At 36.1% G+C, this 17,845-nt stretch overlaps 1 protein-coding gene across 4 annotated transcripts in view; it reads left to right on the top strand.

Annotated features, from left to right (window-relative positions):
* WASL (WASP like actin nucleation promoting factor) overlaps positions 1-17,845 on the top strand; it is a 65,664-nt gene that overhangs the window by 13,175 nt on the left and 34,644 nt on the right. The gene's annotated exons all lie outside the window — the stretch shown is intronic.

The following is a 17,845-nucleotide window of genomic DNA, read 5'->3' as shown; positions in this document are numbered from 1 at the left end:
CTTGTTTTTTTTCTTTCGGTAAAGATGTTGCTCCAGTATCTTCTGGTTTGCAGTTACTGCTGACAGGAAATTTGCTGTTGTCCTTTTCTTTAATCTGCTGTATACAACATGTCTTTTTTCTCTGATTACTTCTAAAATTTTTCTCTTTATTACTGGTTTTAAGGACTCTGATTATGATGTGCTTTGCTCTAGTTTTCTTATTGTTTCTTATGTTGGGATTTCTTAAACTTCTTGGATATGTGAGTTTATAGTAAGTTTATGTCAAGTTTGGAAATTTTTCAGTCTTTTTTTTCCCCAAGTATCCACCCCCTTCCCAAAAAAAAGGCTTGACTTCAAAAAAGCTAGACACATATAAACTGCTTGAAGTTGTCCTAGACTTCACTACTGTAGAGCTCTTTTTTTTCTTTCCATCTTATTCTCTCGCTGTTTCTTTTAGATAGTAGCTAGTGCTATGTCTTTAAAGTCACTAATCTTTTGTCTACAATGTCTAATCTGCCATTAATACCATTTAGATGTTAGTTTTTTCATCTCAGATGTTATAGTTTTCATCTCTGGGGTTTAATTTGGATTTTAAAAAGTATATTCTGTGTTTCTACTTAACATGTTCTATCTTTGCTCTAGCATGGTAAGAGCTTTTTCACATGCTTGGTAACTTTTTTATTGGATTCCATATATTGTGACATTTATCTTTGAATTTTTAATGGTAAGGTGTTATTTTTTATTTTCCATCAAAGTATTCTGCATTTGCTAGTTGCTGTATTTTAAGAGCAGCCTCCCCCCTCCTTTTGCAATAATAACTAATTAAATATATCTGAAGATACTAATTTTTTTTTTAAGTTCTCATCATTGAAAAAAATTTTCAATTAATATTCATGTAGTTGCTCTCTTCTTTGCTCCCGTTTCCTCAATTATCTGATTATTCTTGGCTGTGGTCCAAATTTATGTTTGAAGGACTGATTTCTAATATAGATAGTTAGCTTGTATTTTTTTTTTATTAGTAGACTTTATTTTTTCAGCTGGTTTAGATTTACAGAAAAATTATGTGGAAAGTATAGAGGGTTTACATTACCCTGTCTCCCTCTCCCCACCCCCACTTTCCCCTATTATGAATACCTTTCGTTAGTATAATACATTTGTTAAAATTGATGAACCAATATTGATACATTGTTACTAGCTAAAGTCCATAGTTTACACTAGGTTTAAGTCTGTACAGATCTATAGGTTTTGGTTTTTACAAATGCATGTCATATACCCACCATTGCAGTATCACACAGAATAGTTTCACTGCCCTAAAAATACCCTCTGCTCCACTGCTCCACCTATTTATCCCTCCTGTCTCCCGCTGAAACCCTAGAGTCTGTTGATATTTTACCTTCTTTATAGTTTTGCCTTTTCCAGAATGTCATAGTTGGAACCATGCAGTAGGTGGTATTAACAGACTGGTTTCTTTCACTCAGCAATATGCATTTAAGATTCCTCCATGCCTTTATGTGGCTTGATATCTTGTTACTTTTTATTGATGAAAAATATTTCATTTTAGTGTGGATATACCACAGTTTATTTATCCATTCACCTATTAAAAGAAATCGCAATTGCTTCAGTGTTTGGTAGTTTTGAATAAAGCTGCTATAAACATTCATGTGCTGGTTTGTGCATGGACGTAAGTTTACAGTTGATTTTGGTAAATATCCAGGAGCATGATTGCTGCATCATATGGGAAACCTGTGTTTAACTTTGTAAGAAACTGACAAACTGTCTTCCAAACTGGCTGTTGCATTTTGTATTCCTACCAGGGATAAATGAGAGTTCCTGTTGTTACACATTCTCATCAGCATTTGGTGTTAGCAATATTTTGGATTTTAGTTATTCTAGTAGGTTTATCATCATAGCTCATCGTTTCAATTAGCAAGTCCTAATGCCATATGATGTTGAGTATCTTTTTGTATGCTTATTTGCCATCTGTATATCTTCTTTGGTGAGGTGTCTGTTCAGTCTTTTTGCCCAAGTTTTAGTTGGATTGTTCATTTCTTATTGAGTTTTAAGAGTTCTTTGCCTATTTTGGATATACATCCTTTATCATATATACATTTTGTATGTATTTTTACTTAGTCTGTGGCTTTTCATTCATTTATCAGTTTCTTTTGCAGAGCAGAAGTTTTAATTTTAATGAAGCCCAATTTATCAATTTTCTCTTTGACAGGTTGTGCTTTTGCTCTTGTTCCTAAAAAGTCATCATGAAACCCAAGGTCATGTACATTTTCTCCTGTGTTATCTTTTAGAAGTTATTTAGATTCGCACTTGACAATTAAATCTGTGATCAACTTAGAACTAATTTTTGTGAAATGTGTAAGATTGTTGTCTAGATTTTTTTTGTTTGTTTTTGTAAGTGGATGTCCATATTTCAGAAAGATTATCCTTTCTCCACGGAATTGTTTTTGCTCCTTCGTCAAAGATCAGTTGGATGTGTTTGTGTGGGTCTACTTCTGGGGTCTGATGTTATTAATTTGTGTCTTATCTCTTTTTTATGTTTTGATTTCTTTCCTCCTGTTTTCAATTGCATTGATTTCTGCTATAAATTTTATTTTTCTTCTTTTCTTTTGCTTACTTTGGATTTAATTTGCTCTTCATTTTCTAGTTTCCCAAGGTAGATGCTTAGGTTATCGATTTTAGATCTTTTTTTCTTTTCTCATACCTGCATTCAGTGCTATAAATTTCCCTCTAAGCACTGCTTTTGCTGCATCCCACAGAATTTGGTAAGCCATGTTTTCATTTTCGTTTAGTTCAAAATGTTTTAAAGTTTCTTTGGAGACTTCATTGATCCATGTGTTATTTAGAAGTATATTTAATCCCCAAATGTTTTGAAAATTTCCAGCTGTCTTTCTTATATTGATTCCTACATTGTTGTCTGAATTCCTTGTTGTTGTTGTTGTTGTGTTTTATGGCCCAGAATGTGGTTTGTCTTGGTGATTATTCCACGTAAGTTTGAGAAGAATGTGTGTTCTACTGTTGAAGTATTCTATAAATGTGAACCAGATCCAGATGGATGGGATTGAGTATTCTCTAAAAGACGAGCACTGTCTATTTTTTAGGTTCACTTGAAAACCACAACATTGTTTGTTTATTTAACTGAATGTACTGGAAATTATTTCCTGCTTCTGTGCTCATCTTACTGGCCTTGACATGCTCTGAAAATTAGTGGGGAAAGTACATTCTTATTTTTAAAAATATGTTTTGATTTTGGTATGCTTTTTTTTGTCCCCAAACCCTTGCTCACTCCCCTTTTCTGTGGGTGGAGGTTGTGGTGGAAGCAAATTCCTGTGTTCTGTGGCATTTAAAATATTAGGAATGGAGTTGCATTGACTGAAGTTTTTCACTATGTCATGTGGATTTTTTTTCGGTCAATGAAGTGCCAAGAAGAGAACTGTTGTCATCTAAAAATGATTTAAATAGCACAGATTAGCAATTTCTACCTTTTTGAAAAAGTATTTAAAATAATTTTGATAATGTAGCAATAATTAATATGATTCTAAGAAAGAATTCTTTCACTTTTCACCCTTCTCACTTTATTTCATCCAATGAATGAGTGCACACTGCATTTTAAGTACTGTGCTAGGGCTGAGGGTACATACGTGGCCCTTGTCTTTAGAGGATGAACAGTTTATTGGTGAAGCATAGGAATCTGTAACAAGTCATTCAATGATAAGTGCTTCATTGGATGTGTAAATGAAATGTTATGGCTTAAGGAAAAAGGAATATATTGGCTACCAGAGGATCCCATGGAATCCAAAACAGAATTGAACAATAAAGTTTCAGGAACAGCAGGAGGCTGGGAAGCTCTGAGAACGACAGGAGTCAGTGGAACTTCTCTCAACTGCATTCATCTCTTCCCTGAACTCCTCAGTCCTATGACTCAGTTTGGAATTCTAAATTCCCGGGAGAGAATCTAAACTGACTGAGCTGTAGCACCTGTGCTTGTCCCTGGGGAGAGGCAGCAGGTCTCTAACAATTAGAAGTATTGGGGGTGGGGGACAGGCAGGACCTGCAAGGTAAGTTTATCATATATATAAAAGGTAGTGAAAATCCTACCAAGATACAGTACATGATTATTTATTTGGTCTCTCACTGACCTAAACCTTCTTTAGGTGCCATTATTAAAAATGTTTACTCTTTACTATACTGGCGTACTTTTTAGTCACAACTTTGATCCTAGATTTGCAGATAGTAAAGGGGTAAGAGTGTCTTTCATGTTTTTGGAAGCTTGGGGTTTTTCCTGGTTCTCTTTATTTTCATTGACCAACTTGCTGAAAACCGAGGAATGCTGGAACTCCAGTTACTAGTTTTTATAAGCTGGTGGTAGAGTTGTTCTTATTATATAAAATCCTCACATCTTCCCCACTCCCCTGCCCCTGCTACCCACAAGTTCTTGATCTATTAAATGGTAAAGTTCTTTTAAAAGAAAAACTAATATGGTATACCTTTTAAATACAGTCAGTTTCCTACTCCTTTGTAGGGGTTGCAGTCTAACATCTAGTTATGCATGGTCATTCGATTTCAGTAATAATAATCAGAGTTAGAAATGTTGGCTCATGCATTTAGAATAAAAATTGCCTTTTGAAACTAGCAACATTGAGCTTTCTGAGGAAGTATATAAAGCTTGTTTTATTGAGTAAATTTATTTTTCAAATTACTGACTAGATTATTATTAATGTTTTACACTACAATTTTAAGTCTCTGAAATGGTAATAAAGTGTAAATCTTTTTTTTTTTTAAATAGGTGCATGGAAGCTTGTACATATCTTTTTTTAAAATATTATTTATTTATTTATTTTTGGCTGTGTTGGGTCTTCGTTTCTGCACGGGCTTTCTCTAGTTGTGGCAAGCGGGGGCTACTCTTTGTTGCAGTGCGCGGACTTCTCATTGTGGTGGCTTCTCTTGTTGTGGAGTACAGGCTCTAGGCATGCAGGCTTCAGTAGTTGTGGCTCACGGGCTCTAGAGTGCAGGCTCAGTAGTTGTGGCTCATGGACTTAGTTGCTCCACGACATGTGGGATCTTCCCAGACCGGGGCTCAAACCCGTGTCCCCTGCATTGGCAGGCGGGTTCTTAACCACTGCACCACCAGGGAAGCCCTATAAAGTGTAAATCTTAAAAACAACTTCAGAACCATTCTTGCCTATCTGCAATCCCCACCCCCCTTTTTGCCTATCTAATTCTTATGCATAATGTATGGGAGAGTCTCAGATGTTGTACTTAAAGTCCTTAAGTTAGGTTGTACATTGAATTTAAACTGTTACTTACTCTTAGATTAACCTTCTCTTTGCATGTCCTTCCCCAGCTTGATTGTACAAATGAAAGTCAAGCAAATTAAATGTGCTTATATATATTATATGTACACACATTCCTGTGATTGTCTTTAAAAGCTTGGATAATTATGAATTGCTGCATATATAATAACAAATATGGAGATAGAGCCAATTGTATTTTAAACTTGCTTATCTTGATTAGTCATGTTTAAGAGTTCAAAAGACTCAAAGGGAAAGTTTGTGAAAGAAATCATAGACTTTGACCTTCATTACAGACATAGGCTATCTCCCGTACTAGCCAAAGTTTGCTTTTCTCTTACTTTATAGCTTTAGACACTGTAGTATGTTATTTTCAGCAGTGTTCACTTCTAATTTTTTTTAAGGGGAAGGCTTTTCAAAGCTGCTAGAAATGCTTCCTTGGTTATAGTTTTCTAAGTCAGAAAGATGGTGTTTTTATTTTTCTCAGACTAATACCACGATATGACATGAATAGGTCTTTTGTTTTTCTTTGTGTGTGTATTTTTCAAATCAATATTTAATTTTTTGAAAAGCTAAAATATTTACATGGTTTAAAATTAAATGTATGAAAAGTAAGTGAAAAGTTTCTCTTTCATCCTATCCTACATTTATTTGCCCAGTCCTTCCTTGCCTGACAAAACCCATGTACACACAGAAAACCCCTAAACAGCTGGCAACTGTTACTAGCTTTCTGTGTCTTTTTCCAGATGGTTTTATGCATATTTAGGCAATGCAAATTATTTATTCTTGCTTCTGCTATTGCACACAAATGTTAGCATACTATACCCTTCATTTTATATCTTGCTTTTTTTTCACATAACAATGTATCTTGAAGGTTTTTCTTTATCATGAGTTAAAGAGCCTCTTTATTTTTTTTTTTTAAGCAGCTGTATAGTGTCCCATTGTATAGCTGAATTGTGGCTTATTTAATAAATTGAGTGGGTATTTTTCTTGATCTAGAAAATTCCAGTTGCCTGAGTAATTTTGGATAATTTTAAGGTTCTGAAGGTTTGAATTAATAAATGTAAGATTTGAATTATTTTAATAGTTTTGTTGGAAGTCTTTCTAAAATGAGTTACTCCTTTACCCTGGTTTAAATAGACCAAACTGAATTTATTTTAACGCCTATATGATAAGGTAGGTCATCTATGTGAACATTTTGGGTACCATATATTTTACTGTGTTGTATTTCCTTGCCCCAAAGTCTGTTGTTACTGTAGGATGCAAATTATCTAATCATCTTATGAATTTATTCATCTTGACCATGGTAATACTTTTTAGGGTTATTGCCAATCAGTTATAGCTCTTCTTTTACACTGTATGTTATATTATCTTTGATTATGTAATATATCTCATCACTCTTAATTACTAAAAACTTTTCTCAGTGTTTTATAAATTTATTACTGTTCCACGTAAGCAAGATTGTTTGAGTAATGCTTGCCTATATTTTTGGAGTACATGGGCTAGACTGCAGAGGATTTATGGCAACTCTGCTGTCAAGGAAACATTCCATTAGGCTTCCTTCTAGGAGAGTTGTTCTTAGTATCTGTGAGTACTAATGGGGAAACCCCTGTACTAGCTACATCAGAGATTGTAATTTTTCCTGTTCCAGGCTTTTTTTTTTTTTTTTTTTTTTCCAAATGAACTTTAAGTTTCTCAGCATGTTTGCTTCTTGTTGACTTTTTAATTCTGTATTTCATTTTATTCTTTAGTATTTCCAGTCCACTAAAAAATATTTAACCCACTCATTTGTGTAGTTTGAAAGGACCTAATTACCTAACCAGTCCATTGACATTTTTGAAGAGTCTTCTTTGTTAAGGCCTAGTGAAAAGAGGCACTGCTTTCTCCCTCTAATTTTTGATGGCTGAAGCTGACCAAAGTATTTTGTTAGGCAAGCTCACGTTGCGTATCCTCATAAGTAGTAGGCTATAATAGTAGGTTAAGTGTTAACACTTAAGGCGTCCCATAGATGACCTCTGAACTGAGATTTGAAAGATGAATAGAGTTAGCCAGGTAAAAGGAGGGTGAGATACAGGGTGTTTTGCCTTTGGGAGCATGGAATTGAAATGGAAGATCAGGATATGAGAAAGGATAATGAGTTAGATAAAGACAAACCCGTGTGTCTCCAGTATGCAGTGTGATAGATGAGAATGAGGCTGTACATGCATTCCTTTTTGTGATTGGGAATAAATTATTACCCCCATCATTTAGCTAATATCCTGCATTGATGAGACTACATCTAAATATCATCTACTTCATTTTACCAGACTAATAAGGAATCCATAAATCAGGTCAGATGATGATGATCAAAATAAATTTTAGCTGGAAAGGAGATGACCTGAGAAATAGGGTTGTGGGGACACATCTCTAGGGAAGTGAATGTTCTTGCCGCTACACAGGAGTCAGTACGCTGTAATTAGTGAGGACAGTACACACCTCCACTTTTATATTGCTGTAGCTACAGTACCTAGCGCTGTGCCTATCACATAGCAAACGCTCAACAGGTGTTTAAATGGATAATTAAAGATTAAAATACCTATGAGTGGTAATTGCTAGGAAAACAGGTTTAGGTTACGTATTAATAATTTTCTAACTGAGCTGCTCAATGATGAGATAGTTTTTTCCCTCAAGTTGTAAGCTCCTCATTACAGCAGGCGTTCAAGCAAATGCTGTTTAATCATCTATTAAGAATGTTATATGAAGGATTTGACTATAAAAGCATCCCCGCCCTCCTGCCCCCCCCAAAACACATTGGCCTTTCCAACCTGTTTTATTCAGTGGTTTTTATGAAGTTGCTCAGCCCGTTTTCTTAGTGGGTAAGGTCATTGTATGTTAAAAAATAACTATGTTAAATTTGGTTTGTCAAAAGGAATATATTGGCTTAGACAGTTCATTTTCTTTAGATTCAGAATTTTTTTGTTCTAATTGATGCATCATTTTCTCACTCCAGGTAAGGCTGATCCAGGTTTTGTGGTCTGAAGCTTATTCAATTTGGAGAGGCTGTCTTTAAGAAAAAGAATCCAAAAACTAAATACAAAAATGAATGGTTATTTAGTATGAGAAAGGATCACAACAAATAAAAAATACCATAAACATTACAAAATTCAGAAAAATAGCTTCTTACTATTATAACTTACTTCTGCTACTACTGACTGATACACCTCCTTAATAATTTTTATCTACTGTTTTTGGCCACATATTTATCAATCGCCTCTTTACATGACAACAATCTTATATTTTCTATAGAGAGAATCTTTCCTCTTGTGCAAGGCTTGGCAAACTATGGCCTCTATATCAAATCCAGCCTGCTTGAGTTTGTAAATAAAATTTTATTGGAATACAAGCATCTCCAAATTATCTGTGGCTGGGTTTGCACACTACAGTGTAGAGTGGAAAGAGACCAAATGGCCCACAAAGCCTAAAATATTAACTGTCCTGGCACTTTGCAGAAAAAGATTCCTGCTTAGTACGTTTGATCAAAATTTATTGTTTCTCATTATTTATTGATAGTTGTAAAGCTGAAAGAAATTTTTTGAAAGCAGTTACAGGTAATGGCACATCTCTAATTTCCTTCACTTTGCTTAGAGGGTGCTTCTTGCCTTGGGAAAACTCCACCTCTTTGATCTCAGTTGGCTGGACCGCTGCCCCCTCCCCCAGAAATGTCCATGAAGTTTGGTCATAGTATTCCACCCCCAGCAGGGAGCTGGACAGCACTTATTCAGACCCTTCTGCTTAGGGTTAAAGGTTGGGTCTGCGTGGATCATGTGGTCCAAGAGGGACCGGTTATTTCTGGGGCTGGGCAAATGTTGGGACAAGGCATCCTTGGTGGAAATACCAAGATCACCCCCAGGGATAGCTGGAGAGGATCCCCTGGGAATGAGAGTGGGGTTGCGGCTACTTCATGTGTCCTCAAAGGAGAATAAGCCAAGCCTTATAAGGGACTTTTCCAAGTAAAGGACCTGAAACTTAAACTTAATTGACTTCATGGTGAATCTACCTATAACTTAAACTTAACTGACTTCATGGTAAATCTGCCTGTGTCCTCAGGGCATAGAATGTATATCTGAAGTTTTTCTTTTCACAAAGATCCTTTTCTCTCAGGCACTAGCAGTCTTCTATTTCCCACCACCTTCACCACCGCCAGCCTCTCCCTTCCCTCCCCCAAAATAAGGTAAGAATCTTAAACCAAATGGGATCAGTAGAGAAGTAAAATTATATTAAGGGTATATTTTTCTTAGAGAATCATTTAGATGGGATAGGGCAAGAATATGACAATATAGGAACTAGATGAATCAATGAGTGTGGTGTACAGTGAGTAGAAAATGAGCAGCTAATTGGAAAATGCATCCAGAGCTGACCAATATATGACCTTTGGCAAATAAAGTGACCTCATCTATAAAACGAGGGGATTGTTTGTCATCAGAGAGCTTGGGTCTCAGCTGGTAACGCTAAACTTTGGTTAGCTGAGGTGAGCATCCTAGGGGACCCCTTCCCACCTTCATTCCCTGAAAACCCAACCCTAAACTCCAGGTTTTACCATAAACCAACTGACGTTGCAAGAGAGGAGCAGACAAAGGGAAGAGGCGACAGAAGAGAAGAAAACCCCCTTTTCAGCAGGTCCACTTAAGCTGCAGGGACGGGAGAAGCAGGCGAGAGCAAGCCGCGCCTGTGTGCCCACACTTTCAGCAGTGTGCTCACCTGCTTGCGGACGTGGCCCAGTCTGTAGTGAGGTCAGTGTCCCTCTCAGAGCCTTAATCTGCGTGTGATTATCCTTGAAGTAGAAAATTAAGAATACAGTAAGCCTTGCCATTTGTAGTTTTAGCGTCTGTAAATACCAGCATTTGCAGGTAATGCTGAAGATCTGTGCCATGTAATTCACAGTGTTCTAGATGTATGCATTTAAATCACAGGCACCCTATGAGATGATGTGTGGCTGTGAGTAGTTTAGTGAGTGAGCTTCTTTCGTCTGTTGCACAGCGTATATCCTTTGGTAAGGCTTTCATTTATAAAGTGATTTTTTTAAATGGTTTCAAAAAAGGGAGTGTACTGGTAATGAGAGTGAGCTCTAGAATTTTTATGACTTGTAGATAATACTTTTTGATAACTTTACTGGTAATTTTAAACACAGGTCCAGTATAAATGGAATGGAGGAAGGAGCTACAGTTACCTATTACAGGTTACTGTGCTTTTTAGTACCTTAAAACAATCCCCAACATCTGTTATGTATTGCCACAAACAAAGCGTCTAAAATTTTTGTGATTTAAAGCGATATCAGTTTATTTTTCACGATTGTGTGGACTGGCTGGGTGTTTAGCCTGCTCCTGTCGTCTGGGCTCACTCATGCAGTGGCGTTCACCTGGCAGGTCTGATGGGAGCTGGGCTCAGCAAGGGCAGGTAACGTGATTGGGCCCATGCTCTCCATGTGGTCTTTTACCCCAGGTGTTAGGGCAGCAGTTCTAAGAAGGCAAGCCACAATGTGCGAGTACTTTTCAAGCTCTACTTTGCTGAAATCTTATTGGTTAAAGCAAGTCATATAGACATACCCAGGGTCAGTGGGGGAGGAGAGTTTATGAAAGAACTTGGATTCTGAGAGGAATCAAGGGCCAATACAGGAACGATTAACCCGCTGTACCACATCTCCAAACTGTATATCTCTGTTTATCTCTCTCAACCGGAGTTGAACTGTTTGACGTTGCTTTAATATTGGCTGCGACTTCATTCCATACCACTCTTTTCTTTCTTATCTCCCACCCCAAACAGCGTCTAAAACTCCCCTAGCACTTTCCCATGGTAGGGTCTTTGTTGATGTGTCTACCTAGAATGCTGTTTCCTCTCCACTTCCCCCCAACTCTTTGCTCACCTGACTCATCCCTTTTCATCCTTCAGGTATAGTGTCACTTTAGGGAAGCCTTTCCATGCTCGGTAGGCTGTACACACTCCTTGCATACTGGATTTTTCCTTTATAGCATTTGTAATAGTTATTAATGTCTGTCTGCCCATTAGAACTCATGTTTCACGAGGACCGTGTCTGTCTAATTCATTTCTGTGTTTGACCCCACTTTTCTTCCTCCCCACCCCCATTGATCAGTCCTGTGTTCGTAGTAGGTGCTCAGTAAACATTTGATGAATGAATACATCCAGCACCAGTTTTCTTAAATAGCTAATAAGACCTGAGAGACTACTTGTGCTTGGTCCTAAGGCAGTAGCTGCTTTTATATGGCTCCATTTTTCCTCACTGTTGGGATCCTGCTTTTTACTTACTGCTTTTGTGCTCCTCCTCGTCCAGTCCTCCAGCTTTGCTTTTTTAAAATTACTACTCCTTGTGGAGCCTTCTGTCTTTGATGTATTCTTTTTCAATCTCTACCTTTTCTATTGTTTGTTTTTTTCTTTCTTTTTCTGGTTATTTCTCATTGTGGAAATTACCAGGTAATAAAAATCTCTTCTTTCCAAAGTGAATTATTTGTTTTCTCTTTCTGGATAATTTTTACTGGTACTCACCACTTAATGAATCTTGTTTCTGTGTTTTAAATGGGTGGTTTCTGTATTGGGTTTTTAGGTTGCCATGTAACTGAGGTGGCGTTATAATTTAATTATTTAGGAAATTGCTCTTTGAGATCCCTGTATAATTAAGTAATGATAAGAATTCAAATTTTTTGTAGTTAAATTTTTTTTTTAATTGAGGAATAACCAAACTCCTTATCTTTCTTTACTTTTAAAATTTCATTTATGTTTCATATTAAAATTTCATGTTCAGGATAATAATGGGACATTTCATGTGAATGTGTCATCAGAGTATCTAGGAACATATTTAAAGCTTAGTTTTTATGTATTAAGAAAACTTAGGATGGATTTTCCCAGATTCGTTTTTAGGAACTTGGGGCCACACATGCACATAAAAAAAGCTGAAATGTTTTGACTATTTATCTAGGCCATTGTGATTGCAGAAAAGACTTTTATTTATTCAATCATATGATTTCCTTCTCCACACTCAGTTTATTTTTAATATTCATTGAAAATATATTAAATTTTTTTTCTTTAACACCATTGTTTATTTTTTGATTATTAAAACAATAATCATTTTAGACAGTTATTCAGTATTAAGTCATAGTACTTGTTGTAGACAGTTGGTTGTCAAGCAGGGATCTATAACTCCTGGTGTTTTTCAGTTTTTTCCCTGTCATTAGCTGATTCTATAATAAATATCTATTTTCTTGACCTAAAATTCTTATTCTGACCTGTTATATAGTGTGGTTGTTCTGATAATATGATTTGAGTCTTATTCAAGATGAAACTCCTTTTAACAAAGTTAGTATTAGTATAGAGGGACTTGGAAGAAGTGGCAGTTTTCTTAGTTTTGGGTCAGAGTGGCAGTGGCTAACGTGTGTAGAGGTAGCATTGGCTCTGAGAAGAGAGCCACCTTCGCAAGCCTGTCATGACTGTGGAAGGGGGCTAAGAGTCTTGCATTGTTTTGAATCATTTGTGCTTTAAAAATTTTTCTATTTCAAAATAATTTCATAACATACAGAAAAGTTGCAAATACAGTACAAAGAATTCCTGTATATCCTTCGAACATATTTGTCAAACATTTATAACATTTTACCATGGGTTACCATTTTACCATTTATAACATTTTACTCTCTATGTGTATATACGTTCATATTATTATTTTCTGAATCACTTGAGAATAAGTTGCTGATATGATGCCCCATATACTTCAGAGTGTGTATCCTAAAATAAAGGTCGATCTCTTTTTCATTATCATAGTATCATTATCAAAATCACAGTATGCAATTTTTAATTTAACACGTGTCTGCTTACTTGGGGCAAGGTATAGGTGACATAGAAATATAGGCTTACAAAACTATTTTAGGTGCTTAAGGGAATTACAGTCTACTTAACGGATAGTAAATCAATACAGAAAATTATTCTATTTTAGAATAACATCTGTCACGTGACAAGATTTTATACAAGAAACACAAAAAGGTACTCTAGAAACACGAAGAAAAAGCAGTCATTTCAACCTAGAGAATCAGCCAAATACTTCTTGACTGGTGCAGTCAGCCCCAGAGAGGTGGACATGCCCTGCTGAAGGACAGTGGGAGGGATTCACATCCCAGAATTCATCCTCCATTTTGTTTCTGCCCTTGACAATGAAAGTTCTGAGGAGGGATGTGCTATTTATTGCAGTAACTCAGTACTGAAATATCAGGAATGTGTGAGATAGGGCAGGTTCTGTTTCTACAAAAGTTGATAGAGTACTTTTTTCCCCTTTTAATTAACAAATTTTAACCCTAACATTATTGAGCTAATAAGAAATAGATTTCCTTTCCTAAGCACTTGTCCTTAGGTTGTTTTTCAAGAATACCTTCTTGATTATGAAAGACAAAAAGTAATAGAGTTGATTAGCTATAATTACTTTAAAGGAATGGAAGGAATGTTTTTAAAAACTTAATTAAGCCACTGTCAATCTAGAGTTTTAGGGATAGTCACTGTTGTTATTATTTCTGGCATTTGTATATTAAATGTTATGCTATTCTTGCATTTACTATAATTATTCTGAATTAGTCAGAAAAGGCTTTTATAAGGTGTTATAGTATATAATTTTCAGACTTTGACAGGTTAAGATAAGAAGGAATGAAATAGGCACACTTAGACTGACAATAACATTGTAGCAAAATTTTGAAAATCCCATTACTGAAAATTGCTGGTTAGTTGAGTTCTTTATTATTAAAAGTTTATGAATTGTTTATAATGCCAAACACGTTTGTGTGGAAAATTATAACATTGTTTCCAGGGTCTTTATTTCTTAAAAGCAGATGTTTTAGATTTTGTGTTAAATTTATGTAAATGTTTAAATGGGATTTGGGGGGTTTTGTTGTTGTTGTTACTAAGTTCACATATACATCCAGACAGTTTTACATTGTTAATATTTGGTTCTTTTGGCAAGGGGATTTCCATAATGGAATTTCAGACTCTATTTAATAGCACATTTTTTTCTTTTGCAAGCTGTAACTTCTTATTTTCTAGTTAAAAAGTAAAGTAAGATTCTTAAAACTTTTTCTTGGTATCTAGTTTACTAATTGCTTTTTTTAGAAATGACTGCAGTTTGACAGCACCATACTAAAAAAAGGCTGTAATTTATATGAATTTTCCTTGGAAAACAAATTTTCTCATCTGATTTTTTGATGTTTCAGCTTGGTCTTTAACATCTTTGTATAATGTATGCAAAATCCATTTTTCTGGTGGTTTCAGTGCTAGGGGTTTAGGGTCAGGGAACCTGTGGAGGTATCATGCTGAGACTGCACTTGCAGCACACTGGTATGTTCTGAGCAGGCCAGAGGCACACCCACATTCTTCAATCGACTTTTTTAAAACCCAATGTCCTAGTTTCTAAGCTATCTTCATAATTTTTAAAATGGCTCTTGTGGAACTTTTCCTGCTGCTTTGTGTCCTGTTCATGACCGTCTATGAAATTCAAAGATGAGTTTGGTCTGCAAAAGTTAAAAACAGCATCGATCACTGTTATCTGGGAAAGAAAGTTCGTCTGAAATTCTGATCTCCAGCAGTACACTGATCTTACATTTCTGACTTTATTATTATTAGAAAAGACTCGCATGTGGAATAGGTCTTTGGAATTCTCTTGTCAAAGGAGGGCATTCCCCAGGCATAGTTAAATAACCCAAAGCAGTGTCATCTCCAAATCTTAATGTAGTCTGTTTTTTATTACAGTGCCCAGTATTCATTGAACTGATGTACCAAATTACTTGTCTCCTATTTCTGGTTATTTAAAAAACCATAATTAATATATATTCATATAACTATTTTGGTTTTTATATTAAAAATACAATTTTTGGTTTTATTTTATTTCCTTGATTTCTAATTTAGGAGTGAGATTGCTGAATCAGAAAAAATTATCATTTTTAGAAGATTTGTAAGTGCTGTACCAGTAATGGGTGTATTACTCTTACAGAAACTGGGATTGAATAGTTAACATTCTAGATTATAATATACGGGAAACTTAAATTAGAGTTAAATGAAAGTTTCCACTGGTTCGTGATATAGTCATGAGGGAGGTGGCAATGCGGTATACTGGAAAACCCTAACACACGTTCTAAGGTGTCCGTTGTATGTAATGAATTAGCTTCTTTACTGTGTATCTAAAAGAGTACTAGTTAGGTATATCCTTGGGAAAATTGGGACAGTCGTCACTTAAATCACTTTCCATATCTTCAGTATAGCTTTCAAGCTGTATGGCCAGGTGCAGTTCACTTTAAATCTTTTTTTCCCCTCAGTTTTATCATCTTTAAAAAAGGAGGTGTTTGGGCTTCCCTGGTGGCGCAGTGGTTAAGAATCCACCTGCCAATGCAGGGGACACAGGTTCGAGCCCTGGTCCGGAAAGATCCCACATGCCGCGGAGCAGCTAAGCCCGTGCGCCACAACTACTGAGCCTGCGCTCTAGAGCCCACGAGACAGAACTACTGAAGCCCGCGCGCCCAGAGCCTGTGCTCTGCAGCAAGAGAAGCCACCGCAATGAGAAGGCAGCACACCACAATGAAGAGTAGCCCCCGCTCGCCGCAACTAGAGAAAGCCTGCGTGCAGCAACGAAGACGCAGCACAGCCAAAAATTAATTAATTAATTAATTTTTAAAAAGGAGATGTTAGAATTTATCTTCCAATATGATAATATGTTAAAAGTGTCCAGCACTGTAATTAGTAAACATAAATCTTGCTTTCAGGTTTGACTTAGTACCTTTACTTAAGGAGTTAACTGCTTTATGGAAGTCAGACTTTACTGATACTACTACTTTGTTGATCAAATGTTCATTTTATTGGAAAACAGTATATAGTACAGGGAGTAAGAATACAGGATCTAAAGTCACAAATTGCGTGGATTAGAATTTCAACTCTGCCACTCAGCTGTGTGATATTGGGCAGATTATTTATCCTCTTTAACCTTGGGTTTCTCAAGCATAAAGTGAGGTTATAATAGTAATAACAATTGAGTTATATTGGGTTGGCCAAAAGGTTCGTTTGGTTTTTTCCGTAAGATGGCTCTAGTAGCACTTAGTTGTCTTTAACTTCATTGCAAACAATTTTGTTAGATTGTATGTGACAGCTGTCATATCAGTGTGCATTTAAAAAAAGACTTATCAAAATCGGTGAATTTTTGTGTAGCCATTTTAATGTTGAAGATGGAAGAAAAAAAGCAACATTTTCAGCATATTATGCTTTATTATTTCAAGAAAGGTAAAAACGCAACCGAAACGCAAAAAAAATTTGTGCAGCATATGGAGAAGGTGCTGTGACTGATCGAACGTGTCAAAAGTGGTTTGCGAAGTTTCGTGCTGGAGATTTCACGCTGGATGACGCTCCACGGTCAGGTAGACCAGTTGAAGTTGATAGCGATCAAATCGAGACATTAATTGAGAACAATCAACATTATACCACGCGGGAGATAGCCGACATACTCAAAATATCCAAATCAAGCACTGAAAATCATTTGCACCAGCTTGGTTTATGTTCATCGCTTTGATGTTTGGGTTCCACGTAAGTTAAGCGGAAAAAAACCTTCTTGACCATATTTCCACATGTGATTCTCTATTTAAACGTAATGAAAACATTCCATTTTTAAAACAAATTGTGATGGGTGTTGAAAAGTGGATATTGTACAATACCATGGAACGGAAGAGATCGTGGGGCAAGCGAAATGAACCACCACCAGCCACACCAAAGGCCAGTCTTCGTCCGAAGAAGGTGATGTGTATATGGTGGGATTGGAAGGGAGTCCTCTATCATGAGCTCCTTCCGGAAAACCAAACAATTAATTCCAACAAGTACTGCTCCCAGTTAGACCAACTGAAAGCAGCACTAGACGAAAAGCGTCCAGAATTAGTCAACAGAAAATGCATAATCTTTCATCAGCATAACACAAGACTGCATGTTTCTTTGATGACCAGGCAAAAACTGTTACAGCTTGGCTGGGAAGTTCTGATTCATCCACCATATTCACCAGACATTGCATCTTCAGATTTCCATTTATTTTGGTCTTTACAAAATTCTTTTAATGGAAAAAATTTCACTTTTCTGGAAGACTGTAAAAGGCACCTGGAACAGTTCTCTGCTCAAAAAGATGATAAGTTTTGGGAAGATGGAATAAAAGGGTGAATATGTTGTTCAATAAAGTTCTTGGTGAAAATGAAAAATGTGTCTTTTATTTTTACTTAAAAACCGAAGGCACTTTTTGGCCAGCCCAATATTTAAAAGTGCTTATTAGCACATCCCTTACACATTTTAAGCCTCAATGAATGTTAGCTTTCAATAATTATTTTTAGTATAGTTATTATATTAGTTATTACTACATAAGAAATTACTTCAAAAAGTAGTTTAAAATAACAATAAATGTTTATTTCTTCAGGTTCAGAATTTAGGAACAGGTTGGCAGGGGGTCCTGGTTCAGTATCTCTCACGAGATTGCAGTCAAGGTGTTAGCAGAAGCTATGGTTATCCTAGTGTTATTTTGAACCTAA

The sequence above is a fragment of the Balaenoptera physalus genome (assembly GCF_965194825.1).
Source record: "Balaenoptera physalus genome assembly, chromosome: 8".
Lineage (NCBI taxonomy): Eukaryota > Metazoa > Chordata > Mammalia > Artiodactyla > Balaenopteridae > Balaenoptera > Balaenoptera physalus.
The sequence above is the reverse complement of the archived record's forward strand: the minus strand, read 5'-3'. Positions and strand labels throughout refer to the sequence as shown.